Here is a 15,286-nt window from a genome sequence, read left to right as displayed (position 1 = left end):
TATTTGGAAATTCTTAAGAAGCAGAGAAGTCCGTTGAAGAGAGCAAAGGTAACTAAAAGTCCTCGTCTCCTATATTGTTTTTAAGCTCTCTTTGAATTTGAAGAAGACAAAACCAAATGACTATGTTGGATAGGGATAACAACGCTCCAACTATCTCCATAATAGTATGATATTGTCCACTTGGGGCATAAACCCTTATGACTTTACTTTTGGTTTCGTCCCAAAAGGCTTTATAACAATGGAAATAGTTGTCTTCACTTGTATACCTATGATCCTCCCCTTATCCAACAAATGTGGGACTTTGGCAGCATTCACAACAATCTCCCTCGAACAAAGAACCACTGAGCCTCCCATTAAATAGTCATCTATCCGTTCAACTCTTATCTAGGCTAGTTCCTTTTCATCCCAGCACACCGTGTATGCAAGTTCAACCACGAATCACACCATGACTACTTCCAAGGCTCCACTATACATCTTTGTTCTGAAATTAAAGATTTTATCGACATGGCTAAGTTAAGCGCATGACTCCAACTACTTGATAGGGGACAATGACCCTTCAACTATCTCCACAATGGTATGATATTGTCCACTTTGGACATAAACCCTCATAACTTTACTTTTGATTTTACCTCAAAAAGCATCATACCAACAGAAACACTTTATCCCCCGCCTATGTACTTTCTCAACATTGAGACATGGAAAATATTGTGTACTGCAGACAGAGACGGTGGTAGTGTCAACCGATAAGCCACAGAGCCGATTCGCTCCAAAACTTCGAATAGCCTCACAAAACGCAGATTGAGCTTCCCCTTCCTTTCAAACCTAAAGACACATTTCATAGGTGCTACCTTCAGAAACACTTTATCCCCCGTCTCGAACTCAAGACCTCTACCCCTAACATCAGTGTTTTTTTTTTTTTTTTTTTGTCTGTCTATGCTATTAGCATTCGGACCCTAATCTTTTACATGACTTCATTTTTCATATGCATCAGCTCAGTTCCCATCAACTTTCACTCACCAACTTCACCCTTTGTAAACGAGAGACCTGCAATCCTTACCATACGGGGCTTCAAATGGCGACATGCCAATAGTAACCTGATAGTTGTTATTATATGCAAACTCTACCAAATGTAGGTGAGTATCCCGACTCTTTGAAAACTCCAATGCACTGGCGTGCAATATATCTTCCAAGATCTGTTTCAAGCGCTTTGTTTGCCCATCAGTCTGAAGGTGGAAGGTTGTATTGAAATTCAATTGAGTCCCCAATGTTGCCTGAAGGCTCTTCCAAAAGCTGGAGGTAAAACGAGGGTCTTTGTCGGACATAATTGACATTAGCATCCCATGCAATCTCACCACCTCTTTCATATATAGTTGCGCCCATTTATTCACCAGACACGTTGGCTTCCTTGGAATGAAATGTGCCATCTTAGTGAGTCTGTCTACTAACACCCAAATTACTGTATAACCCTTAGCTAATCTTAGTAAACCCACAATGAAATCCATGGAAATACTCTCCTTCTTCCATTATGGTACACTTAAAGGCTGTAACAAACTGGCTAATTTCTATCTCGGGGTCTTCACCTGCTGATAGACCAAACATTTACTGAAATAATAAGTTATCTTCCTTTTCATATTGAACCACCAATAAGATCGTTTCAAGTCTTGGTACATCTTAGTGCTATCAGGATGTATCGAGAATGGGGAGCTATAAGCTTCTGCCAACAATTCGCTCTTAAGAGCACTATTTGCAACTACGCATAAACGTCCCTGATAAAGAAGACCATAATCCAAGGACACCGAAAATTCATTGTCATGTCCTAACTCCACCTGACGAAACTTCTGGACAAGGAACAAATCTCCCTGTTGTGCATCTATAATTCTCTATCTCAAAGTTGGTTGTACTGTCAATTGTGCTAACTACGAGGTGACTTCCCCCTACTGTTATTGCGATCTCAGCTCATTTAAAATCCTTACGTAGTTGAGCCTGTGTGGTGACTAAGGCCGCAGAGTGAGTCGTCTTCCTACTGGGAGCATCGACCACCATATTTGCCTTGTCAGGGTGGTAAAGAATCTCACAGTCATAATTTTCACTAACTCGAGCCACTTGCATTGTCTCATATTCAACTCCTTCTAGGTGAAGAAATATTTCAAACTCTTATGATTAATGAAAATTTATATCTTTTTCCCATACAAATAGTGTCTCCAAATCTTCAAGGAAAAAACCACCATCGCAAGCTCTAAGTCATGCATAGGATAATTCCGCTCATGGTTCTTCAACTGCTGGGAGGCATAGGCAACCACTTTACTATGTTGTATAAGCACGCAACCTAGGCCCTTCTTATAAGCATCACTGTAAATCATAAAACTTCTGGAACCATGTGGTACTGTAAGAACCGATGTAGAGACCAGCTTTTGCTTGAGGTTCTGGAAACTATCCTCACAAGCCTTGCTCCAAAAAAATGATGCTCTCTTTCTGGTCAACCAAGTCAAGGGGGTGGCTATGCAAGAGAAATTCTCTACAAACCGACAGTACTAACCTGCCAACCTTAAGAAACTGTGCACCTCTCCAACTATCATGGGGTGGGGCCAATTCATAACTGCCTCAATCTTAGCTAGGTCCACAGATATGCCATCCTTTGACTGCATATGCCCAAGGAAGGACACTCTACGTAGCCAGAATTCACACTTGTAGAATTTGGCATACAACTTATTCTCTCTCAGCGTTTCCAAGACCTTCCTAAGACGTTCCTTACGTTTTGCCTCTATCTTAGAATAAACCAAAATATCGTCAATAAAAACTATCATGAAAGTGTTAAGAAAATCCTTGAACACTCTGTTCATCAGGTCCATAAACACCATTGGAGCATTGTGAAGGAACTCGTTTTACAGAGAACCTTTGAGCAGAAGTGGATCATCCAAATCCCATTTCAATTGAACACACACATTTACAGTAAAATAAACAGATTATGCATAAAATATAAATTACAGCATGCTTCTGAATAATAAAAAAGAGTTTAAAGATTATACATTTGAAGAACTCTTCTTCAAGTAAATCCCTCGAACTAACTCGTTCACGAACGCATCGAACAAATCACGAACACTCCAAACGAACAACAACAAATAACAACGCAACTCTAACCAAAAGGTAGAGGACACACCACTTAGTTACCTTGGTATTCTTGGTATGAGAACCCAGGAGTGGTGGGCTCTGGCTATTTTGGTTAGATGGTGTTTTGGATTTGGAGGAGGAAGACGATCGGGGAGGAAAACTCTCTATTGCATAGAAAGAATTCTCAATCGTTTAGTTAACCGAGTCTATCGCATAGGTTCTCAAGGTTGTCGTGTAGAATCTTGATCGTGTAACACTTGTCTATTCGGAATAATAAAATCATATTTTCATTTTATTCCAAAAGCCACAAAAACTAATTAACTTCCCACTAAGGGTGGTTAGAGAGAAGAAAGGAATTAATTATCAAATAATTAATAATATAAATAAATATGATAACCAACTTATCATATTGTATCTATAACCTATAGTTTTAATATTGTATTATATACAATATATAAACTATAGTTCTTTTTTCTCTATTTTATGGAATTTAATATAAATAATATTTATATTAAATTTAACAACTATTAATCTTATTCAGAAGATATATTTTAATTATATTCAAATATTTATTCCTTCAATTAAACAATAATGTATCAAATATATTATGTCAATTATATCATATATAATTGCATTGATTTAATTATATCATATATAATTAAATTCACTCTTATTAATTTAAACATTTCAAATTAACCCAAAAACTGATTCTCCTCTTAAATTTTTTGAGCTACCAAGGGGACCTTATAGACCTATAGCTTGAAGTTCCTACGGTACGTGAATAACTAATTAAACTCTTTAATCATATTATCCACCATTCGTTAATTGTCGGATACTCCACTAAAGACCGACAGCTACATTCTTCGCACCATGTGTCCATTGGATATAACCAATCAATAGTACGAGGACCCTTCATAAATCGCTTGTAAGTATAGTTGGGCCAAATTACCGTTTTTTCCCTGTAGTTACATCTTAATTCTTAAGTACCACTGATCCCTCTAATGAACAATAGATCATAGTCCCACTATGACTGAACCCCTCTCTAGCCAAGAGAGGGTGTGGCGTCACATTATTCAAGACCCGAAACCAGTTTTTAACAGAGCAATTTATCTACTTACCCCTACTTAGGGGAAGGAGTGAATTTCATCTTGTGTAACTGAGTTCCCAACTCCCCAATTAGACGAATCCCCAAAATTTGTAAGTTTGTTGAGTCGACGATCTGACCACTCTCACCCATACAAATCAAATGATCACCCCTATAGGCAGGAGTTCACAACTATGGTCATCCTAGTAAAATAAAAGTCTATATTATGAACAGTGTTTTATAACAAGACTAAACATTTCATGGTGCGGTCTTATACAAACTCCTTTGTATAGAATATCCCCGCTCGCATGTCTAATACATGAATGATCAGGATCATATCATTTGTAGCACTTTACAACGTTTGTAACACCTACAAAGCGGGCCATACTCATAGTGTCACCAGGATAAGGTATTCAGCCTTATCCATATACTACAGACCATTTAGGTTATCACTTAAACATGATTCACTTGTATATCTCCACATATATGTTTAAGTTACAACGATAACCATAGATGTTAGTTTATTGGTTTGTGGTTAATGCGACTAAAATATCATATATTTCATAGACAAGATGAATAAAATATCATATATTATTAATCAGAAATGTTTGTTCATGCAAGGTTTACAAACTATAGGACCCTACGAGATTTAGGGCATCAACCCCAACAATCTCCCACTAGACCCTATGAGATTTAGGGTATCAACCCCAACACATTGGTTAAATCAAACAACATTACAATGAACTCATAATGTCCATGTCTAGAATGGAACATAGTCTTAGGGATGTCGCTATCTTTTATCCTCAGTTGGTGGTAATCTGACCTAAGATCAATTTTGGAGAATATTGTAGCTACCTATGGCTAGTCAAACAAATCATCAATCCTAGGGAATGGGTACTTGTTTTTTAAAGTTACCTTGTTCGAATTCATGTAGTCTATGCATAGGCATAATGAACCATCATTTTTTTTTACGAATAACACTGGCGCACCCCAGGGTGACACACTTGGGCGTATGCAACCCTTGTCAAGCAGCTCTTGCAATTGAATCTTCAGCTCTTTCTATAACGACTGAATCCTTACATATTATGGTTTGACCACTACGACATGCATACTTAGACTTTTCTATCATGGGATGAGTTTTGGCAAAAATCTCAAAAGAACATATCTAAGATTTTATTAATTAGGTAGAAAACTATATAAAAAGTTTATTTTACAAAACACTAGGATCCATAAAACATTAGTGTAGTGATACAAAAATGCATATGCCTATAATAGTGAGTTTGATGGTTGGCCATTTAAGCGACGTCCAATTCTGCCACCTACGTTGTGTCCTTACCTACAAAGTCTGTAAAAATAGGATGGGTATATAATATACCCAGTAAGTAGTTCTCACATAGGGTAGTGACCAAATGCACAATCACATGCAACATGTCCTGGAAACATATGATTGGGACTGAAAACATATAATAATATGTGGTGATCGGTTATGCTTCTAACATAAATTTCTCCGCCCTGACAGGAAGATGAAGACTTAGGCGGAAACTAACCCATCTGATGATTAACGGGTTATGCAGTCAGTAGGGCCAAAGTCGCATCCAACATCAACCATTAACATAAACGTAAGATTGGACTAGAGGGGTATAACCATACATACCCTGTTAGTCCCTAGCATAAACTTGACATAGAATTGGGTCTAGAGGGGTGCAACCATACATGCCTTGCTAGCCTTAGAAGCATAACCTTTATCTAATTAAAATTTAGTCTTATTTCATCGTTGTGAACAAGCATAATGCATGAGGTCCCTAGTCGATAAACATATTTTAAACATGTAATGCAACATAACAATAACATAATTATGCAACATATTAAAGGTACACTACCCTGAAACACTTCAAGAGAGGGTGAGATAAACTACTTACCTTGACTATGATCCTAGTATTCTTTATGGTTTAATCAGTAGAGCTTTCCCTTTTAAATCAGAAGAAAATTTTGGGCAGCACTTCCCTTGCGTTTCCTCCTTCTAACTAACAGAATTACTTCACCCTTTTCATACGATTTTTACTACTGAGTTTTGTTTGAGAATCCGTTTAACTTCCAGCCTAAAGCCTTCTATTTATAGTTGTTTCCAGCTTTTCTCTGTGTGACAACTCATCCTACAAATGGCTTCTTTAAAATTACTTAGGTTTAAGAATTTCTCTTAATAAGACACCTAATTTTGGCTAACGTTTGCCCTTACGTCATCAACCTTTGTTTGTATTCCATTTTAGGGTTCTCCATGTATAATTTAGAAGATCGTGGCCAAATTCAACGCATAATCCATGCTTCTGTCCAAATCTCGCTCTTTCTGTTCTCAGAATCTCGCTCTCTCCAGCTTTCTCGTTGGTTTGGCTCTCACTCTCGCTCTCGTGGCTCCCGCTCTCTCCCACTGTCTCGCTGAGAATCTCGCTCTCTCCACTCTCGCTCTCTTCAATTTTCTTTCCAATCTCGCTAGTTTTCACGCGTGAGTTGCTTTCACTGCTTGTGGATTCCACTTCCCCTTTTTAACTCTTTCAAATTTTAAGAGTATATGGGTAATTAATTCACCTCCAATTCTTCCAATGAGCAGTGCCCAAACAAAAAGTTATCTATTGCCCTTTGTCTCCTGAATTAGCTAGCGTCCAACTTCTAATTAATCCTCCCTGATTCTGCCCCTTATTCATTATTTTTGGATAATTAATAAATTTCTTATTTTTTTTCAATTCTTAATTTCCATCCGATTTTCCTATTAAGTTTATATATTTTTCATTCTTAATTATATATTTTATTTTTTTTTCTACTTTCTAAATTAGGGTTAGAGTATTACATTTACCACCCCTTTAAATAAAATTTCGTTCTGCTTAACATTTGACATTTAATTTCCTGTAGTGTATACGTACAAATTTGGGTTGTTACACTTTCAGTTCCGTTGGAGCCATTCTATAAGGGGCTTTAGAGATCGGGGTAGTTCCTGGCAACCCAGGAGATCCTTTGGAAAAATGTCTGGATACTCCCTCACAACTAGCTTAAATGATAAGGTAACTTCAGGGTTTCTGGTATCAACTGCACTGGCCAAAAGGCCCTAAGCACCCTGGCTAATCAGTCTTAGCTCCTCTAAACTTGAAGCTAGCTCCTGCAGGCAGGGTAAAGACAACCTCTGTACGAAAATAATCTATGATGGCATGGTTGGCAGCTAACCAATCCATTCCTAAAATAACATCAATCTTATCATATCCATGACTAACAAGGTCATATCTAATATATGCTATGCTATCACAAGCTGACATGCTTTTACCTTCTGTATCACATGAATTATATCTCCAAATGGAGTAGAAACTAACAACATATAATACAACGTCTCTAGTTCTATACTAGCATGCTTCACAAACACAGACAATATGAATGAATACATCAAACCAAAGTCAAACAATACAAAGGCATAATGTCCAAAAATAGGGAGTGTATTGTCACCATTGAGCCTGACTTTTCTGCCTCACGCGGAGTTGTGGCATAAACTTAACCCTACTGTTGCTGTCGATTTGAACTCCCCTACTGAGAATTCGGGGGATGACCCCTACCACTTCCAGAACCACTACTAGGGCATTGGTCGGTCATATGTCTTGCCTACTTACACTTAAAGCAAGTCCCTGTACCGATCAAACAACGCCCTTAATGTCGCTTCCCACACGATTTGCACACAGGCCTATCCTTCCAATCTCATCCTAAACTAGAAGCTTGCTGCTTGATATGTCCCAGCGATCTGTCTGTATTCTGACTTTTTGTGGAAACTCTGAAGTTCTTTAATTCTTTTTTCTCTTTTGGCCTGAGATGGGTTCTACTTCCAAAGACTTAATAAACTCTAGCCCTTATGGATAGCCTACTCGTGTTACCGCATGAAAGCCTGCTGCATAGGTGGTAGGCTCAAATGCTTGCACAATGCCTCACACCCCATCTCGAAGTCCTTGAATAAATCTTTCAGTTTTCTTTACTTTAGTGGACCCTAAGTCAAGGGTGAAACAAGACAGCCTGTCAAACTTCTCCTCATACTCTTCCACTGTCATGGTCTTCTGCTTTATGTTCATAAACTCGGCTTGTGTGTTGTATCTCACGTAGACAGAGAAATACTTTTTGTAAAATCGTTCTTTGGATTGGTCTCACGTTGCCTGGCCTCCATTGGCATCTATCATTCTCTCTGCTGAGTGCCACCAACGTTTGTCATTATCAATGAGTACAATATGGCACACTACAATTTTTGCTCTTCTGGGCACCTCATGTCCTAGAAGATACCTTCTATGGAAGACATCCATAACTCCGCATTAGTGGGGTCCTTCAAATGTCGGAGGGTCATATTTTTTAAAGTTCTGTAAGTGCCTAGCCTTCTTGGTTCAAAGCTTGATTCTGATTCTACCTTGTGGCATCAGAACCTATGGGGGTGGTACCTGCTGCGACTGATGAGATATTTGTTCCACCACGATGTTCTTTAGTTGCCCCATCACAACCTTCGTAACCACTTCTCTAATTGCAGCCATGGCAGTATACTCAATCGGGATCTCTAGGGGTGTCGAACTCGTAGGGGTACAATTGAATTTTAGGGCCCGCTTCTTGTTCTAACCCTTTGCCAGGTCGACCTAGAAGGGTCAAAAGACAGTAAGAGGTTCTCTTATGCAGGCGGGTCCTATGCTTCTGGGTTTTGCACCCCAGGGTCTTGTACTTCAAGGTCTTGCTCCTTTTTAACATTTTTACCTCGACCTCCCCTTCCTATAGTCCATGATGTCATCTCCTGATAACCATACGTAATCAACTTTAACAAAATCCCTTACAAGAAATCCTGTCAATTACGACTATAACTCAGCTAACATTTCATGCATAAAATCCTAAAGGACTTTCCTTTAAGGGACATACCTTGCAATGATTAGGAATCCATTTGTGGCCAATTTATCTTAAATATTTATTTCCACATTTATTTAAGGGAATTGATTATTCATCTTTTGATTGTGAAAGTTGCATTTTCGCAAAGAATCATCATTCGGCATATTTTCCAAAATCTTACAAGGCTTCAAAACCTTTTTATTTGATTCATACTGATGTTTGGGGTCCTTCTAAGATTACGACTCATAGTGGAAAAAGATGGTTTGTTACTTTTATTGATGATCATACTCGTTTATCTAGGGTTTATTTAATGTAGAAATAATCTGAGTCGAAAGAAATTTTTAAACATTTTTACAATATGATTGTAACTCAATTTCAAACCAAAATCTGCATTTTACACTCTGATAATGGAGCCGAGTACTTTAATGAGTTTTTTTTTTGTGAATTTTTGAAAAACAAAGGTATCATCCATCAGTCTACATGTCGAGATACTCCTCAACAAAATGGAATTGTTGGAAGAAAAATAGGCATTTACTTGAAGTGGCACGTGCTATAATGTTTTCTATGCAAGTTCCAAAATATCTATGGGGGGAAGCAATTCTTACAGCTACCTAAATAATAAATAGAATGCCTAGTAAGATCTTGAATTTTAAGACTCCTATCAATTGCCTTAAAAAAGAATTTCTAACATCCCGCATGTATTCTAAATTACCCCTTAAATTTTTTGGGTGTAGTATGTTCACATACTAGATCAATTCTAGTCCAAACTTGATCATAGAGTTGTTAAATGCATTTTTGTGGGTTACTCTTTAAATAAAAAAAGGTTATAAATGTTTTGATCCTTTGATAAAAAAAATTGTTTGTGAGTATGAATGTGTCTTTTTTAGAAAATCAACCCTATTTTCCCCAAATTCCCTTCAGGGGGAGAAGTCAAATTTGGAAGAAATTTTTTGGGATGTTTATATTCTTTTTTCCAGTCCTAATCATACAGATGTTACTAGATCTATGATGCCAAGTATAGAAACTTCTCAATCAGGGAGAGAAATATTACAAAATGATCATATTGATCAAGTGCCCGAGTTTAAGTTTTATAATAGAAGAAAATTCAATCAAGGGAACCAAGAAAAGATAGTTGGTCCTTCACACGACCAATCTGAGCCCCCGACGACTGAAACTGGTAATTCTTCTTCTATTCCTACTCCTTCAACTACTCAAAGTACTTTTCTAGTAATGTCTGATCTCGATGTTCCCATTGCCCTTAGAAAAAGTATTCGCAGTTGCACCAAACACCCTATTGCAAACTTTATGTCATATAAAAAATTGTCAGATAGTCATAGATCTTTCACATCAAGGATTGATGACTTGTTTGTCGCAAAGAATATACATGAGGCTTTAGATGATCCAAATTGGAAATTAGCAGTGATGGAGGAGATGAATATGATAACGGGCAAAAATGACGCAGTTGAGTGTTCATTCGATCCACCACCCTGCACGTTATCATAGTGTTAAGTTATTAAATAATGATGGATTGCATTGATAGAATATGTTAAATTGCATCCATTAAGCATAAATTCTATCATATTGCGGTCGCATGTGTTCAGCGTAGTAGAACTATTGATTTTTGTATTTTTGTGCAGAATATGCGTTAACGCAATGCAAGATTGCGATCATAGGAAATTATCGATCGAGCATAACTTCATCGCAAGACTTTGCGTTGATCGTGGTCGCAAACATTCGTCCGAGAAGGATCGTCGCAACTTGGTCAGCGCAACATGGTGGACACATCTGGGTGAAGGCAAATTAAGAGCGATGAGACAGAAAGCTGGCGACAGTCGAATCCTAATTAAGTTGACAGCCTATAACGGTCACAAAGTACATTCAGCTTTATCGGTAACAATCATTCGGTGCGTCAATCAGGAATTAAAGCTGTCCCATCTGTACAACCGGGAGAGAGAAGCCGCCTTTCACCATTGATGCCCTATAAATACCAAGTGCATTCTTTAGAAAAGGGGTTGATCGGTTGATGAGTTAACCAGTTGCTTCTGTTCATAGTTTTCTTCCATTTTTAAGGCAGAGCAAAAGAAGAGTTGTGGCACCGGAGATCGCCCAGCGCAACTCGAGAGAGAACCTTTGGGCGTAAGAACAGAGAGCGGGCTGACTCTAATGAGAGCGAGAATATCTTTAGAGCACGAGTAGAAAGAGTGTAAACGCCTGGCAGCAAGAAATTGCTACCAGGATCTTTATTATACTTACATTGTTATTTTGTACTTCATCTTCATATCTATTCAATGGAAGTTCTATTTCTACATCTGCTCACTCTCTTAATATGCATGAGTAGCTAAACTAGTTGAATGGGTTGAGAAGAACTAAGCTGACATGACCTAGGAAGTTCATTGCTTGCGATTGTTTTGTTTTATGCTGTGCAAAATACCCTTTAGAGTTACTCGAGAGAGAATCTAAAGAAAGAACCTAATGTCTCGAGAGAGCTAGGTTAGAATCTGGACTCGAAAGAGCAAGATTAGGCTTGCATAATTAAGAGATAGGAACTTAGAGATAAGCTTCATTTGTCAACTTGCATCGCATGCATCCTAGGAATGGGAATGATATTATGTGGTCGCATATTTGTGTGAATGTCATGTTGTCATCGCATAAATAGAGATAGAGGTTTATGTGTAAACCCTATAGACTTATCGCATATTTATAGCATCCAACTAGCCTTAGAAGTGGTAGCATTCACGTTGAGAGATGGTTTACTATTGTACGCATGTTGCATGATTGCAAAGCATGAACGCATTCTAGGGAGTGTTAGCCGAAACTTTTCTCAACCCGTTCACCGCATATTCATCGTATTTTCCATTTACCAACTCTTTTCAAACTCTGCCACAGTCGTTATTTATTTTCATGAACGCAAACAACAAACCCAAAGATTTATTTATTTAACTAGTTACCGCAAGTCTTCATAAAAGTCACCAACGCATCTATTTTCACAAGTCCCTGTGTTCGATCCTGGACTTACCAGGAAACTCAGAGGAATTTACACTTGAATTTCGCTGGGGAAACTTGAGTGCACAATGCAATTCCATCAACGCATATCATCCATATTTCCACTAAATAAAATAACGCACCAGAATGCTCTAAAATAAAATGGAACTTGGGAAATAGTAGAATTACCTAAGAATAAGAAAACAGTGGGGTGTAAATGGGTGTTTGCCATTAAGTGTCATGTTGATGGTAGTATTGAAAAATACAAAGCCAGACTGGTAGCTAAAAGATTCATTTAGACATATGAAGTTGATTATCAAGAAACATTTGCTTCTATTGCAAAAATTAACTCTATTAGAGTTCTTTTGTCTCTTGTAGTTAATTTAGATTGGCCGTTTTACCAACTTGATGTGAAAATGCTTTTTTGAATGGTGATCTTTAGAAAGATGTCTTTATGAGCTTACCACCAGGTTTTGAGAAAGAGATTGGCTATAATAAAATTTGCAGATTAAAGAAATCTCTCTATGGTTTTAAACAGTCCCAAAGAGCTTGGTTTGAAAGTTTTGGAAAAGTTGTGTCCAGTTATGGATTTCTTCAAAGTCAAGCAGATCATACATTATTTTATAAACATTCAAAGAATAATAAAATCTCAATTTTGATTGTTTATGTAGATGATATTATTCTCACAGGTGATGATGAAGCAGGCTTAGCTGATCTTAAGAAAAAACTGACTTGTGAATTTTAAATTAAGGACTTGGAAACGTTGAAATATTTCCTAGGAATGGAATTTGCAAGATAAAAAAAGGGAGATCTTTGTTAACCAAAGAAAGTATGTCCTTGACTTACTTAAAGAAACAGACTTGCTTGGTCGCAAGGCTGCAAAAACTCCTATTGAACCTAATATAAAGCTTCAAGTAGCAAAAACAGAAGAAATAAAGGACAAGGAACGATATCAGAGGCTTATTGGTAGATTAATTTATCTGTCTCATACGCGTCCTGATATTGCATTTGTTGTGAGCGTGGTTAGTCAATTTATGCATGCTCTTAGACCAAATCATTTTGAAGCGACCTACAAAATTTTGAGATATCTTAAAGGGTCTTCTGGAAAAGGTATTCCATTAAAAAGGAATAATCATTTCCAAATAGAAGTCTATACTGACATAGATGGTGCTGGAAGTACTATAGATAGAAGATCTACCTCTGGTTATTGTTCCTTCGTTGGAGGAAATTTGGTTACTTGAAGGAGTAAAAAAAAATGTGGTGGTCAGAAGTACTGCTGAAGCAGAGTTTAGAGTCTTGGCTCATGGATCAAAAGGATACTTGAAGAGTTGAAGATTTCTTTGAGTATGCCTATACGTATTTATTGCAACAATAAAGCAGCAATTTCTATTGCCCATAATCCAATTCTACACGATAGAACAAAACATATTGAGGTTGATAAGCATTTTATTAAAGAAAAAATTGAAGTAGGAATAATATGTATTCCTTATCTTCCTACATCGGAGAAAATTTCTGATGTGCTAACTAAAGGCTTTCCAAAGAAACAATTTGACAGATTGATTGACAAGCTGGCTATGGAAGACATCTTCAAACCAGCTTGAGGGGCTGTTGAAATTTCTATATTTGTATATGAAATGTTTTTCTTTATTGTCTTTATGTTTATTTTTTCCTCTATTGTCTTTATTCTTTCCATATTTATAAAAGGTCTTTCTCCTATATAAGAAGATCTTATATGCACATATTGAATAAGAGAAAAAAGAGATTAATATTTCTATTCCTCCAATTTCTACATTTACCAAAACCGCCCAAAGTTGATCCTTAACACCACGGGACAACGGCTCCAAAGGCATCAAACCTTCAATTTTAAAATCAAAATCATAAGATTTAGGCTAAAAACTTAATGGGCATTAAGGAATCAAACAAAAAACAACCCAAATTGCCCAAAATAAATCATAAGATTTAGCCCAGAAACTTAATGGGCATTAAGGAATCAAACAAAAAACAACCCAAATCGCCCAATATCTTACCCCAAATGGCTAAACCCGACGAACTCTGACTAGAAAAATGAGGTTGGCGGACGATGGCGGTCGAAGGGCACCGATGAGTGATGGACGGCAATGCTTTGCACAGTTGGGTGGTCAACAACCGCGATGCAGCTAGTGTGAACCACGAGCGGCGTGGTTGGCATGAATTACAGACGGTGCAGTTAGCTGGTCGGAAAAACACTGAGTGGCAACGCGACGAGCAGCGGCGTGGCTTTGTCTGGAGGTCATTGTCGACTGGGGAATAGTGGCATGACTAGCCGACATTTGGCAAGGATCCTCTTGGAGGGGGGAGGTCACGTACTGCTCAATGAAGAATGAAAAGAATTTCCTTCTTTTACTTTCATTTTCTTTTTCTTTGCTTTGCATGCATACCGAGGCACCTCTTTATATAAATAAAAACTCTTAAAACCTTAATTCTCAACTTTTTCCCTCAATCAAAAAATATAAACCAAAAATATTTCTTTTCCCCATCAACCATAAATTTTTTTTTTTCACTTCAAACCTAATAATTAAGTTTCCAATAGGATTTTAAATCTCCATCAAACTCTAGTTAGAATCTAATTGAAATCCACCCATTCCAAAACCAAAATGAAATTCTATTCCAAAAAATCGTATTAATTTCATATCTTTGACCAAGTTTAATTTGAATTGATTTAACCGAAATCAAAAAATTCCAAATCTTTAAAGTTCAAAATCCAAATCTAAATAATCAAGATAAATACATGCAATTTCTTGGAATTTGGCTTGTTACAATAAACATAAGCCAATCAGATCAAAGAACGAGGATCGCAAGATCAGACCTCTTCGACGATTACTGCATCCCAATATACCAAAGGAGAATTGCAATATTGGAAAGAGTCAGTTGGTGTATTCTTCGAAAAATCCCTTTCCATTTGGTATGACTACACAGACCTACTCGAATTTTATTTAAGTTTTTGGTACGATTCAGAAGGGGAAACAACAATTTTTTGTGCCCTGCGTGCCTTCATGTTTTATGACCCGTTCCCCACTATCTTATGAATTATATCCTTTTGCTTATGTTAGAGGGCATTTCAGCCTTTCCAATGAACTTTCGCTCGGGATAAGATCTCTAGTCCGGTGTCTTTTTCAAAGCCCGAACCCATTACTATCATAAAAATGCGATGAAGAAATTTAAGGGGAGACCCGACGACCTAATGATATC

General features: G+C 37.4%; 1 long non-coding RNA gene across 2 annotated transcripts in view; it reads right to left on the bottom strand.

Moving 5' to 3' along the window:
* The window catches only part of LOC120082632 (uncharacterized), a 43,289-nt gene that overhangs the window by 12,579 nt on the left and 15,424 nt on the right, over window positions 1–15,286 (bottom strand). The gene's annotated exons all lie outside the window — the stretch shown is intronic.

The sequence above is a fragment of the Benincasa hispida genome, chromosome 8 (genome assembly GCF_027475165.1).
Source record: "Benincasa hispida cultivar pf3 chromosome 8, pf3_genome.v1.1, whole genome shotgun sequence".
In the NCBI taxonomy this organism is placed as follows: domain Eukaryota; kingdom Viridiplantae; phylum Streptophyta; class Magnoliopsida; order Cucurbitales; family Cucurbitaceae; genus Benincasa; species Benincasa hispida.
The sequence above is the reverse complement of the archived record's forward strand: the minus strand, read 5'-3'. Positions and strand labels throughout refer to the sequence as shown.